The 15,055-nt window shown below is 46.2% G+C and overlaps 1 protein-coding gene across 1 annotated transcript in view; it reads left to right on the top strand.

Moving 5' to 3' along the window:
* KCNIP3 (potassium voltage-gated channel interacting protein 3) overlaps positions 1 to 15,055 on the top strand; it is a 91,245-nt gene that overhangs the window by 57,545 nt on the left and 18,645 nt on the right. The window lies entirely within an intron of this gene.

Consider the following 15,055-nt stretch of genomic DNA (forward strand, 5'->3'; position numbering starts at 1 on the left):
GTTTAGTAAATGTAAGTTATATGCCACCATAGCACACACTTATTGGACACGCGTTTTATGCTAGGCAGCACAGGTAACATGGAGTCTTGGCCCTACCTTTACGGTAGCTCTGGGACGGTGCCCTCTGCAGGGAGGGTCCCTCTGGCTGGGGCGGAGGCAGGGAGACTGGGTTGTGGGCCTGGGGACAGCAGAGGTGTGAGGTGTGATGGGGAAGAGGAGAATGCCTAGAACCAGGATGTGCAGGATCTGGCCCACTGCCCTTGCTCCTCCCTTCTGGGAGGTGAACCCAAACACTCTGCACATTCCCTCTGTGCACCTGCCCTGAAAGCGTCTCTAACTGCAGGGCCAAGGGGACCACCAGGGGCCTGGTCTTACAAAGGTCACCTTGGGGCCTGTTGGGTCTGCAGCTACCTCTTGGCTTGGAGCAGGCCCAAGGGGGCCATTGTGATCCTTCCTGCTGATTCTCTTGCTCTCCTTCCCCCCAACACCCTCTCCCACCTTTGCTGGGGCCAGTGGTGATGCTGTGGGTGTGCTGGGTGCCCTGTTCCCTGGCTGGGCCTGCTGCCCTTTGTAAACTGCCAGTCCCTCAGGTCTCGTGCAGCTCCTTGAGCAGGCTTTCCAGATCTGGGATGCTGTTGACAGTGATAGGAACCAACCTCTAGAGAGTGCTCTGTCTTTGGGGGCACTTTATGCATATCCCAGTCTTGTCCTCATCAGCAGGCTCGTTTCATCGACGAGGAAACTGAGGGCCGGGGACCGGCAGAGCCAGGACCTTTCTGAACACCGGCACACCTGCCCTGAATGCATCTACAACTGCAGGGCCTTGGGGACCACCAGAGATGGTCGTGTGTGTGCCAGCCTCTTACAGGACAGGTGTCAGGAGCCCAAAGTGGAGGCAGCTGCCCTGGTCCAAGTCCACAGTGAGAGGACCCACTGCCCTGAGCTGTTGTGGAGACTGCATGTGTGAGTGTGCACAGAGCTTGTAAGGCAGTGTCCGGCACGGAGGAGGCGCTTGCTTTCTTTTTTAATTATTATTATTATTATACTTTAAGCTCTAGGGTACATGTGCACAACGTGCGGGTTTGATAAATAGGTATACATGTGTCATGTTGGTTTGCTGCACTCATCAACTCATCATTTACATTAGGTATTTCTCCTAATGCTATCCCTCCCCCAGCCTCCCAGCCTCCAACAGTCCCTGGTGTGTGATGTTCCCCACCCTGTATCCAAGTGTTCTCATTGTTCAATTCCCACCTGTGAGTGAGAACATGGGGTGTTTGGTTTTCTGTCCTTGTGAGAGTTTGCTGAGAACGATGGTTTCCAGCTTCATCCATGTCCCTGCAAAGGACGTGAACTCGTCCTTTTTATGGCTGCATAGTATTCCATGGTGTATATGTGCCACATTTTCTTAATCCAGTCTATCATTGATGGACATTTGGGTTGGTTCCAAGTCTTTGCTATTGTGAATAGTGCGGCAATAAACATACGTGTGCATGTGTCTTTATAGCAGCATGATTTATAATCCTTTGGGTATATACCCAGTAATGGGATTGCTGGGTCAAATGGTATTTCTAGTTCTAGATCCCTGAGGAATAGCCACACTGTCTTCCACAATGGTTGAACTAATTTACACTCCTACCAACAGTGTAAAGGTGTTCCTATTTCTCCACATCCTCTCTAGCATCTGTTGTTTCCTGACTTTTTAATGATTGCCATTCTAACTGGCATGAGATGGTATCTCATTGTGGTATTGATTCGCATTTCTCTGATGGCCAGTGATGATGAGCATTTTTTCATGTTGGCTGCATAAATGTCTTCTTTTGAGAAGTGTCTGTTCATATCCTTTGCCCACTTTTTGATGGGGTTGTTTGTTTTTTTTCTTGTAAATTTGTTTAAGTTCTTTGTAGATTCTGGATATTAGCCCTTTGTCAGATGGGTAGATTGCAAAAAATTTCTCCCATTCTGTAGGTTGCCTGTTCACTCTGATGGTAGTTTATTTTGTCATGCAGAAGCTCTTTAGTTTACTTCGATCCCATTTGTCTATTTTGACTTTTGTTGCTATTGCTTTTGGTGTTTTAGTCATGAAGTCCTCGCCCATGCCTATGTCCTGAATGGTATTGCCTAGGTTTTCTTCTAGGGTTTTTATGGTTTTAGGTCTAACATTTAAGTCTTTAATCCATCTTGAATTAATTTTTGTGTAAGGTGTAAGGAAGAGATCCAGTTTCACCTTTCTACATACGGCTAGCCAGTTTTCCCAACACCATTTATTAAATAGGGAATCCTTTCCCCATTTCTTGTTTTTGTCAGGTTTGTCAAAGACCAGATGGTTGTAGATGTGTGGTGTTATTTCTGAGGCCTCTGTTCTATTCCATTGGTCTATAAATCTGTTTTGGTACCAGTACCATGCTGTTTTGGTTACTGTAGCCTTGTAGTACAGTTTGAAGTCAGGTAGCATGATGCCTAGGAGGAGGCACTTTCGGAGTGTACATTCGCCTTACTTCTTGTCCGAAATGACCCAGGCAACATTGCCCCACAGCTACATGTCACTACCTGTGTCCTAGGAGTTAGTGGGAAGGGAAGATGCACGTGGCCCACATTTGGTAGTGTTGGGCTTTCTTCATCCCGTGCCCTGTAGGGTCAGGAGCCCAGAGGCTGCTGGCCTGGGGACTGCTGGGCTGGGCTCGCTGGCATGGGTGGCCTCTGCAGGAGACAGTGTGGGCTGGAGCCGGATGCTTGATGTTGCTCTAGGCTGGGAACCTGGGCAAGGCCCCTCCCTCCCCAGGTCAGCGGCTCTACTGTCACATACCTAGACACAGGTGGTAGCATCACAGCAGTCTCACCACAGACTTTCCAATAAGTCTTACAAGTCCAGTGCCCCTTGATGGATAAAAGGGACAGCTCAGCTCAGATTCAAAGGGATTCTTGCCCCAAAGGCCTCCCTTCACCCCATGACAGTTCCTGGACCTTCTGTGGGACCCTATGGTTTAGGAGAGCAGCAGAGCCTAAGTGAAGGCTGAGATCCCCGGCCCGGGACAGGGGCAGGGAGCCCCATTTCATGGTGTGCTGGATGCCCTGCCTCCCTCTTCCCCAAGCCCTCATGGACTGTCAGCCAGAGGCACCAATGAGCAATTCCAGGGCTAACTGCGCCTCTGAGGAGCTGAGCTCCGGTCCTCTAGAGGCCAGACCCCTGGGGCGGTGGTTAGGACTGCTTTCTGCCCTGGTCCCCACAGGCCTTATGGGGATTAGGCAGCCTTCCTGCCCAGTGCACAGTCACTAAGGAGGGTATGATGTGAAGTCATGAGTGCAGGGCCACACCAAGGCTCTCAGTGGACCCAGGACTGCAGGAATTCTGGGGCTTCCCATCATTAAATTAAATTAGTATTGAAATGCAGTGTCTATGTCAGGAAGGCCATGAGTGTTCCCCTTGGTGACCACATGTGAATTTTTGGAAATATCAGATCCAGTCACACCCCAGCCTGGTGCCCTGCTTTGCTGGCCTCACCTTGCTGTGGCTGGAGCTGGAACTGGCTGGCTGTTGTCTGAGCCAGCTGTGTCCACCCCTGTCTTCTGTGTGTGTCAGGCACAGGCTGGGCACAGTGTCACACAGGGACATGAATGTGCTGCAGTGCACCAAGGGGACCTTGACCAGTACTTTGGGGAGTACTGGTGGGGGGAGCATCTGAATGGAGTGTGTTCAGGAGGGATGGGAGCTGGGGAGCATGGCACCTCTTTGGAGTTTTGCCACAAAGGGGAACAGGATGGGTGACAGCTGGCAGGGGACATAGGCTCGAGAGGTTTTTAGAGAATCTTCCATTGCTTCTGCTTCTCTCCTATGTGGCAAGCTGCAGGAGGCCTGTGAGGGGCTTTGCAGAGGTACTGGTGCAGCTCAGAGAGGTTTCACAGGCTTCACCCATGGGGTGGCCAAAATTGCCTCTTGCCCAGTACCTGATGCATTTCAGCTTAGTGAATTAAAGATTTGGAGCCACTTTGCTGAGCTTTTGCACAGAGAGGACTACATGGGGTATAGGACAGGACCTGAACTGAGACTTTTACACACTGGGAAGAAAGCCTGGCTTGTAGTCTGTCAGGCTGCTGTACAACTTTTAAACATCAAAAAGCCCTCATGCTTTTACTCCTTTGGCAAAATGCTTGTTGGATAGAGGAATTCAAACTTGATTGCAGCCCCTCTGGCTATCAATGGTGTATTAGCCTGTTTTCTGCTGCTATAACAGAATACCACAGAGTGGGTAATTGTATTGTACAGAAATGTATTGGTTTACAGTTCTGGAAGCTGGGAAGTATAAGATTGAGGGGCTGGCGTCTGGCAAGGGCCTTCTTGCTGTGTCATAACATGGTGGAAAGCATCACATGGCTGAAGGGCACAGGGAGCAAGAGAGAGTAAGAGGGGCAAACCTACTCTCATGGTAACAAACCCACTTCTGCAATAAGGGCATTAGTTCATTCATGAGGGCAGAGCCCTCGTAAACTAAACATTTCTTAAAGGTCCCACCTCTTGCCAAGCATGATGGTGTGCACCTGTAGTCCTAGCTACGTGGAAGGCTGAGGTAGGAGGATCACTTGAGCTTAGGAGTTGGAGACCTGCCTGGGCAACACAGTCAGACCCCCCTCTCAAAAACCAAACAAATTTTTTTTTTAAAAAAAGGTCCCATCTCTTAATACTGTTGAAGTGGCAACTAAATTTCAACATGAGTTTTGGAGGGGACAAACATTCAAACTGTAGCATTCTGCCCAGCCCACCCCCGCAAAATTCATGTCCTTCTCACATACAAAATATATTCATTCCATCCCGATAGCCCCCAAAGGTCTTAGCTCATTCTAGCAGCAACTCACAAGCCCAGAGTCTCATCTAAATCAGATATGGGTGAGACTCGAGGCATGATTCATCCTGAGGCAAATTCCTCTCCAGCTGTGAGCCTGTGAAATTAAACAAGTTACATGCTTCCAGAATACAATGGTGAGACAGTTGTGGGATAGACATTTCCATTCAGGGAGAAACCGGCAAGAAAAAAGGGGGTAACTGGTCCCAAGTACGTCCAAAACCAACCATGAAGAGCAACATTAAATCTTGAGACTCGGGAATAATGTTCCTTGACTCCACATCCCACCTCCTGGACACACTGGGGCCCTGGGCAGCCCCACCCCCATGGCTTTGGTGGGCTCGACAGCCACAGCAGCTCTCCCAGGTTGATGTTGCTAGCCGGTCAGGTTGGTAGCTCTGCAGTCTCAAGGGCAGCCCAGCCCCTGTGGCTCCACAGGGCATTGTCCTAGCAAGGACTCTCTGGAGTGGCTCTCCCTCTGCAGCAGGTCTCTGCCTGGACCCTCAGGCTGATCCAGCCTTTGAAATCCAGGCAGAGGCAGCCACACCTCCACTGCTCTTGAACTCTGTGCCTGCAGAATTAGTACCACATGGATGCTGCCAAGGCTTACTGCTTGCCCTCTGGAGCCGTGGCCTGAGCCACACCCAGGCCCACTTGAGCCACAGCTGGGGCAGCCTAGGAGCACTGTGGTGGAATGTGAGGAGCAGAGTCCCAAAGGCAGTCCAGGGCAGCAGGTCCTTGGAGGGGGCCCTTGGCCCATCCCCTAAAACCATTCTGCCCTCCTAGAGCTCTGGGCCTGTGATGAGAGGGGCAGCCTGGAATATCCTGAAATGCCTTCATGATAAGTTCTGTCTTTAAGTCATTTCTTTCTTCTTTCATTTTACTATATGATATTAAAAGAAACCACACAGCACCTTCAATATTTTGCTTAGAAATTTCTTCTGCTGAGTATCCCGGTTCATCACTCTTAAATTCTGCCTTCCATACTCCAGCCTGGTCGACAGTGTGAGACTCCATCTCAAAAAAAAAAAAAAAAATTATGCCTTCCATAAACATAAAGCCACTGGGTGTGGACACAATTCAGCCAAGTTCCTTGTCACTATAAGGATGGGCTTTCCGCCAGTTTCCAATACCTTATTCCTCAATTCCCTCTGAGACCTCATCACCATCCATATTTCTGCCAACATTCTGATGACAGCCACTTTAATCTCCAGGAAGTTTCAGACTTTTCCTACAGCTCTTCTCATCTTCTGAGCCCTTAATGTTCTGTTCATGGTGACAGGCTTTTTTCTAGTCTGCTCATCCAGACTCTTCCAGCCTCTACTCACTACCCAGTTCCAAAGCCACTTTCACATTTTTAAGTATTTGTTATAACAACACCCACTCTCAGTACCAGTTTTCTGTCTTAGGCTGTTTTGTGCAGAATACCACAAACAGGGTAATTTATAATGAACAGATATGTATTGGCTCACAGTTCTGGAGGCTGGGAAGTCCAAGGCTGAGGGCTCGGCATCTGGGGATGGCCTTGTTAGTGAATCATCATTCCATGGTGAAGAACAGACAGACAGAGAGAGAGAGAGAGAGAAAGAGGGGGCAAAGCCGCTACTGTGATAATGGTGTTAGTCCATTCGTGAGGGTGGGGCCCTCATGGCCTGAACACTTCTTACAGGTTCCACCTCTTAATACTGTCACAGTGGTGACTAAATTTCAACATGAGTTTTGGAGGGGACAAACATTCAAACCACAGCAAATGGAGACTTTGATGGGGAGGAGGTGGCCCAGGACTAGCCCCTGGAGAAGGAGGAGGAGAGCCACGCTGGGGGAGAGGTAGAAAGGGAAATGGCTGAGTTCGTTGGCATTACAATTTTGCCCTGAGCAGTCTTCTACAAGTTAACATCTAAACACACAGAGCTGGGGCCCTGATCAATAGTAAAAAGCCCAGGTTTCCTATAGATAGTGCTCTAATGTTACGTTGAAAAGCCATGCAGCCATCTTCTTGCCTTATCTTCCATTTCCGGGTAATTTTAACTTCCATGTCTTGGTGGATGACACCAGCAGTCACCCTGTTTCCCAGGTTAGAAACGCAGAGTCATTCTGGACTCTGCCTGCCCCACCCTGGTCAAGTCAGCAGCTAGAAACTCTGGCTTCTTCATTCCTGACACCTCCCACCAGTTCCCTTCACTCTATTCTCTTTACGTCACTGTGACACCCTGTGGCCATAGTGACCATTCTGGAGTGGAAGTCAGACAACCCTTTCTCTGCTTTGGGCCCTTCGATGGCTCTCGTGCCCACATGTGCCTCAGCTCACCTTAGACTCCATGCCCAGGTGCCCTTGACCCCAGTTCACCTGCTGTCACTGGACCTGAGTCTTGGAATATTATCTCTTTTTCTCTGATTCTCCTGCCCACTCTGTGCCCAACAGGTGTAAACATCAGGGAATGCTGGGGCCTGGGACAATCTGCAGGAGGCAGGCTCTGCCTAGAGACATTAAAATTAAAGCCCACGCCAGTACTCCATAAACTCACCCAAGGAAACATAGCTGGGAGGATCCTACCCAGCGTGCGTTCCAGAGCACCTCCCATGCACAGGCACTGTTCCAGGGCTGGGTACGGCAGCAAGGAGACCTGAATCCCTGCTGCGGTCACCCTGTAGAGGGAGAGACCCAACAGTATACCAGGTGTCTTAGTCTTCTCCAGCTGCCATAACAAAATAATACAGACGAAGGACTTAAACAACAGAAATGTATTTTCTCCCAGCTCTGGAAAGAAAGTCTGAGAAGAGGGTGCCAGCAGGTCAGTTTCTGGTGAGGGCTCTCTTCATGGTGTGCTGACGGCTGCCTTCTTGCTCTGTCTTCATGTGGCCTTTTGCTGCATGCACGTGGAGGCAGACATAGCTGTCTCTCTTACTCTTTTTTTTTTTCTTTTTTTTTTTTTTGAGATGGAGTCTTGCTCTGTCGCCCAGGCTGGAGCACAGTGGTGTGATCTCAGCTCACTACAAGCTCCGCCTCCTGGGTTCAAGCGATTCTCCTGCCTCAGCCTCCCGAGTAGCTGGGATTACAGGCATGCACCACCATGCCCGGCTAATTTTGTATTTTTAGTAGAGACGGGGTTTCTCCATGTTGGTCAGGCTGGTCTTGAACTCCTGACCTCAGGTGATCCACCCACCTCGGCCTGCCAAAGTGCTGGGATTACAGGCATGAGCGACCACACCTGACCTGTCTTACTCTTCATATAAGGCTACCAATCTTATGGGATAAGGGCCCAACCTTGTGACCCCACATAACCTTGGTTACCTCCTAAGGACCCTATCTCCAAATGCAGTCACAGTCACACTGGGGGTTAAGACTTCAATGATGAATTTGAGAGGACACAGTTCAATCCATAGCAATAGTAAACAGAAATCTGCATGTGCCAGGGAGCGATAGCCAAATGAAGAGAGAAACAGATGAGGATAGAGAGAAATAGAAGTGTCCCTCTGAGGAGGAGGTGACATTTGGGCAGAGGCCAGCAATAGGGGGGCCCTACAGGGAGAGCGTGCCTGGTAGGTTTGAGGGGCACCCACATGGCTAAGGTGGAGGCAGTGAAGAGAGAGACATGGGAGATGAGGTCAGAGCTGGGGGACTGGGGACACTTATCAGCCATCTAAGGACTTTGAATTTTATACTGAGAGCTTGGGGGAGGTTGTTGAGCAGAGGCGTATGAGATATGTTTACAACAGCTTCCTCTGGCACTATTTGAAGAATAGACTAACAGGGTCCAGGGTAGAAGCCTTGGGCCTGGGTGGAGGGAGGGGAGGTGAGAGTAGGGATCAGAGGCAGAACCTATGTGGAAAGTAGAGCTGGCAGGATTTGCACATGGGTTGAATGTGTGCCCCTGCGGAGCTCTGGCAGGATAGAGTTGCATCAACTGAGGGGGAAGACTGTGGGTGGAGCAGGTTTAGGGGGAAGCTCAGGAGCTCACTTGGGACATGTCCCCTTAGAAACCTCCCCGACATCCAATGCAGATGGCAAGGACGCAGGTGAGCCCAGAACTCAGGGGAGAAGCTGCCCACATCCTTGACCAAGGCTAAACTTCAAGTAATTTTCAGGTTTGGAAAGTTAAATGAGTAACATTTTTTTCTCGTTGTTCTCGTGCATTTTCCATACTAATGATTTTGAATACCTCTGTGTGTGCCTGCTGGCCTTCCCAGCCTCCCCGTCTGTCAGTTGCCCTTTCACATTCTCTGACCCTTTCTCCTGGGATTGCTGTCTGCTTTTTTTTGGTCCAAGCATCCAGGGTTTAATCCAGACCAGAGGTGTCTGTTCACGCATCCACTTCACCTCGCGCGCTCTCATTTTCTCTTGCTCTGGAAAATGAAATTGTAACCAATTCAATTAACCTCTAATAAACATATATTTGATATGTGACTTATAAAGAATAACATACTGAACACCAGTGAACCCCTGCATAGGTTCCCATAGCCAGATCTGTGTGTGTCATTCCTTGATTTTTGTTCTTATGATTTTATCTCTTATCTTACTTACATATATAGGATTCAGTTGTTCTTGGCTTTGAATTTTATGAAAAATGGACTTCTACTGGTTTCCTAGGACTGGTTTTTCATTCAGCAATATGTAACTTGCTGTGTGTTAATATAGTTCACTCATTTTTTCACTGCTGTGTAATATTTCATCAGGTGCATACACCATAATATATATTTTTTTATTTTTTCATTTTTATTTATTTATTTTTTGAGACAGTGTCTCACTGTGTCACCCAGGCTGGAGTGCAGTCGTGTGACCATTGGCTCACTGCCGCCTTTTGCCTCCACAGCTCAAGCAATCCTCCCACCTCAGCCACCTGAGTAGCTGGGACCACAGACACATACCACCACACCCAGCTAATTTTTGTATTTTTAATAGAGATAGGGTTTCGCCATGTTGCTCAGGCTGGTCTCAAACTCCTGGGCTCAAGCGATCCTCCTGCTTCGGCCTCCCAAAGTGCTGGTATTACAGGTGTGAGCCACCTAGCCTGGCCTAGACCACAGTATATTTGTCTGCTCTGTTGTGAGTGGACGTTTGGTTGATTCAAGCCATTATTGTAAAGAGTGCGCCAATGGCTATTCTTGTACATGTCTCCTGGGCACTTGGATTTAGCATGTATACTAGGAGATGATTCCTGGGCCCTAGGCCCAGTGTTGATTTTATACAAAGTGTTAATTTTATACAGTTTATATAATACATAATTACTATGAAAATTGCAAATAGATTTCCACAGTGTTTGTACCAGTTCCCACATACACTAGAGCTGTGGTCCCCAGCCTTTTAGGCAACAGGGACTGGTTTTGTGGAAGACAGTTTTTCCACGGATGATGCTGGGGGAGGGGATGTTAATGAGCATCAGGCATTAGTTAAATTCTCATAAGGGGCGTGTGCAACCTAGACCCCTTGCATGCACAGTTCACAGTAGGGTTTGCGCTCCTATGAGAATTTAATGCCGCTGCTCATCTGACAGGAGGTGAAGCTCAGGCAGGAATGCGAGCAGTGGGGACCAGCTGTAGATACAGATGAAGCTTCACTTGCTCACCTGCCGCCCACCTCCTGCTGTGCAGCCCAATTCCTAACAGACCACTGACTAGTACCGGTCCTCTGCCCAGGGAGTTGAGGACCCCTGCACTAGAGTGTTTCAGAATTACCATTGATCTACATATTTGCCAAAAAACTTATTTTTTCATTATGATTATTTCTTAGCAATCTAGGAGGTACTGCATTCTCATGCTAATTTACATGTTCCTGTTTATTGCTGAAATTGAGCCATCTTTTGGGTTTGTATCCGTCTTTCTGGTTTCCTTTTCTGCTGATACCTGCTCTAGAAATTCCTCTTTCATCATTTGTGAACACTCTACGCTATCTTCTTTATTCCATTGAGTGTCTCACTCTGACCTTTGTTGAACAGAAATCTTTAATTTTGATGTAATCAGATTCATCCTTTTTTTTCCTTGTGGTTTGAGCTTTTGGGGTTTTAAGAAATCTGTCCACAATCTTAGGTTAACAGGAGGCTCTTTTACATTTTATTATAGCTCTATCATTTACCGTTCACACTGGGGTCTCTAATGCACCTGGAACCTACATTTGCATGTGGGATATGGAAGGAATCTAGATTTGTTTTCTTTATATGGTGATCCAGTTTTCCTAACACCATCTACTAAACACTCTGACCTTTTTTCCCATAGCTTTCATGAAATCCCTCCTACACCTCAGTCTCTTTTTTTAGCTCTCTGGTCTGTTTGTTGGTACGTTTGTCTGTTCTTGTACCAACCATACAATTTTTATTACAATGACTATACAACATGTACTAGTGTCTGAGAGAAACTCCTCCCTTGTTATTCTTTCTTTTTAGGTTTTTATGAATTGTTTATTTCTCCATATATATTTCAGCATATGTTTATCAAGCTTTCCAAAAAAAATCCATTTTTTATTGGAATTGCATTGAATTTACTTAGAGATTACTTTGGGGAGAAATGACATTAATATGTGGCCATAAGATGGAATGCCTCATGTATTCAGAATATCTTTCCATGTAGAGGTCCTTTGAGTTTTTATTACTACTTAGAGATACTCTTTAGTTTTATTGCTATTGTGAGCGTTTATTTTGGTATTTTTAATTATATTTTCTAGATGGTTATTACTGGTGTAGAGAACTGCCATTGATTTTTGTATTGATTAATCTTGTATCTGGCAACCTTACTGAACTCTCCTGTCTGTTGATTCTTTTAGTCCCTCTAGGGACCATATCATCTAAATACTGTTAATTTTATCCTTTACTTCCCAATTCATACACTATTTATTTCTTTTCTAAATTTCCTAAGAGCATTGGCAGGACCTTGATTAGTGGGGCTATGGCCAAACTTGTCCCAAATATTAAAGAGAATGTGTCTAAGCTTTTGCCATTAAATCCAATATTTTCTGTAGTTTTTTTTGTAAAGATGTGATCTGCAAATATAAGCAAATCACGTTAAAGAACTTCCCTTTGACTCCTGGTTTGCTGAGAGTTTTTTTTTGGTTGTCGTTTATTTTAATTATAAATAGACATGAAAGCTTATCAAATGCCCTTTCTGCATTAAGATTTTCATGTGATTTTTCCTCTTTATGTTCTTCCAGATAAAATCTTCTTGATCATGATGTACTTAAAAAAATGCCATTGGCTTCGTTTAGCTAACATTTGGTTTAGGGTTTTGCATCTGTGTTCAAAAGTGGCATTAGGCATACATTGTTCACTCTCACTCTTGCATTTTCTGATATGGTTTGGATGTTTGTCCCCCCCACATCTCATGTTGAAATGAATCCCCAATGTTGGAGGTGGGGACTAGTGGGAAGTATTGGATCACGGGCGCAGATCCCTCCTGAATGGCCTAGCACCATGCTCATGGTAATGAGTGAGTTCTCTCCCTGAGTTCATGTGAAATCTGACTTTTATACAATTTATATAATACATTAAAGAGCCTGGCACCTCCTCCCTTGTGTCTCTTGCTTCCACTGTTGCCACGTGACCTGCTTGCTCCCTCTTCACCCTCCACCATGATTGGAAGCTTCCTGAGGCCCTCAACAGAAGCAGATGCCAGCACTGTGCTTTGTGTACATCCTGCAGAACCACAAGTGAAATAAACCTCTTTTCTTTATAAATAATGCAGTCTTGAGGATCACTTGAGCCCAGGAGTTTGAGACCAGCCTGGGCAACATGACAAAACCCTGTCTCTATTATAAATACAAAAAATTAGCTGGTTATAGTGGTGTGTGCCTATAGTCTCAGCTACTTGGGAGGCTGAGGCGGGAGGAACACCTGAGCCTGGAAGGCTGCAGTGAGCTGTGATTGCACCACTGCACTCCAGCCTGGACAAGAGAGTGAGACCCTGTCTCAAAAAAAAAATTTACCTAGTCTCAGGTATTACTTTCTAGCAATGCAAGAATGGATTCACACCTTGCCCTTATGTCTTTTTTTTTTTTTTTTTTTTTTTTTGAGACGGAGTCTCTCTCTCTTGCCCAAGCTGGATTACGGTGACATGATCTCAGCTCACTGCAACCTCCGCCTCCAGGGTTCAAGCAATTCTCCTGCCTCAGCTTCCCAAGTAGCTGGGATTACAGGCGTGTACCACTGTGCCCAGATAATTTTTGTACTTTTAGTAGAGACAGGGTTTCGCCATGTTGGCCAGGCTGGTCTTGAACTCCTGGCCTCAGATCATCCACCCGCCTTGGCTCCCAAAATGCTGGGATTACAAGCATGAGCCACCGCACCTGGCCCCTTATGTCATTTTTTAATCGAAATTACAATATTGACCACATGGAGATCATCCACGATCCTTGTAAGAGCAGCTTTCTTGGAGTGGAGTAAGTTCGAGGGAGAACAGGAGGAGAGGAAGTGAAGGCAGGGAGTTACAGGAGGTGAGAAAAAGGCTTAGGGGTAAATACGGTCAAGGAGTTTTCTTGTTTTTAATGGAAGAAATAGCAGCAGGTTTGGAGTTTCTGTCTTATTTTGTTTCTTGGCCCTCAGGAAAGAGGATTAAGTTAATCCTACTCTGTAGTTCATGGGGTATCATCAGCCTTGACCCATTTATAGCCTCTCATTTGTTTTTCCTCTTTTACTCCCCCATTTCCCTCCTCCCCATAGCTAAGTATTCTAATTTTTTCTAATTTAAATTAATGTAAAATTTACCTTTTTGGCTGTCTAGTTCTATGAATCTCAATACATGCATAGTCATGTAACCATTACCACAATCAAGATTTAGAACAACTTAATTTAATTTTTATTTTTATTTACTTACTTTTTGGAGGTGGGGTCTCTGTCGCCCAGGCTGGAGTGCAGTAGTGTGATCCTAGCTCACAGCAGCCTTGGACTCCAGGGCTCAAGCAGTCCTCCCCCCTCAGCCTCCTGAGTGGTAGGACTACAGGCGCGCACCACCACACCGGGCACCTGGCAATATAGAACAATGACGTCACCACAAAAAATTGCCTTATGCTGCCTCTTTGGTAGTCAGCCCCCAGGCAGCCACTGATCTGTTCTCTTTCCCTGTAATTTTCTATCATTTTATCTTTTCCAGACTATCCCATGAATGTTGTCAGACATGATCGCCTCTGGAGTCTGGACTCTTTCACATCATTGCATGTGCTATTCATTCATGTTTTGCGTGTGTCAGGAGTTTGTTCCGTATTGTTGCTGAGTATCTTCCCTTGTGTGATGTACCACAGCTTATCCACTCACCGGTTGGAGGGCATTTGGGTTATATACAGTTTGGGGCAATTTTGAATAAAATTGCTCTAAACATTTGCCTAAAGTTGAATATAGTAGCTTTCATTTCATTTGGGTAAATAACCAGAAATGGGATTGCTGGGTCTTATGGGAAGAGCCTCTTTATAAGAAAGTGCCAAGATGATTTCCACCGTGGCAGTACCACTTCTCTCTCCTGCCAGCAACATATAGTGCTTCCCGTCACTCTGCGTCCCCCCACCGCGAACGCCCGACATTGTCAGTATTTGTTATGTAAGCAATTCTCATAGGTATATAGCAGTATTTCATTGAGGTTTCAATTTGTATTTCCTTAATGGAAAATGATGCTAATCCTCTTTCTTGTGCTTATTTACCAGCCTTGTATCCTCTATAGTGAAGTGTTTGATTAGATTTTTTGACATTTACTAATTTGAGTTCTTTGATTTCTTACTGCAGAGTTTTGAGACTTCTTTATATATTCTGTATATCCTTTGTCAGATATGCAGTTTGCAAAGATAATATTTTCTCCCAGTCTGTGCTTACCTTTTTGTTTAACAATATCTTTGTAATCCCAGCACTTTTGGAGGCTGAGGTGGCTGGATCACTCAGGAACTCCTGAGGCCAGGAGTTCGAGACCAGCCTGGCCCACATGGTGAAATCCTGTCTCTACTAAAAATACAAAAACTAGCCAGGTGTGGTGGTGCATGCCTGTAGTCCCAGTTACTTGGGAGACTGAGGCATGAGAATCACTTGAACTCGGTAGGCAGAGGTTGCAGTGAGCTGAGATCATGCCACTGCACTCCAGCCTGGGGGGCAGAGCCAAACTCTGTCTTAAAAAAAAAATAGTAAAATAACACAAAAATAAAAAAACAATGTCTTTATTCTTCTTTCACAAAATTATTTTAGCTATTCTAGTTCCTCTGTCTTTCTAGATAAATTTTAGAGTATGTTGTCTGTATGTACAAAAAAACTCTTGCT

The sequence above is a fragment of the Nomascus leucogenys genome, chromosome 14 (genome assembly GCF_006542625.1).
Source record: "Nomascus leucogenys isolate Asia chromosome 14, Asia_NLE_v1, whole genome shotgun sequence".
NCBI lineage: Eukaryota > Metazoa > Chordata > Mammalia > Primates > Hylobatidae > Nomascus > Nomascus leucogenys.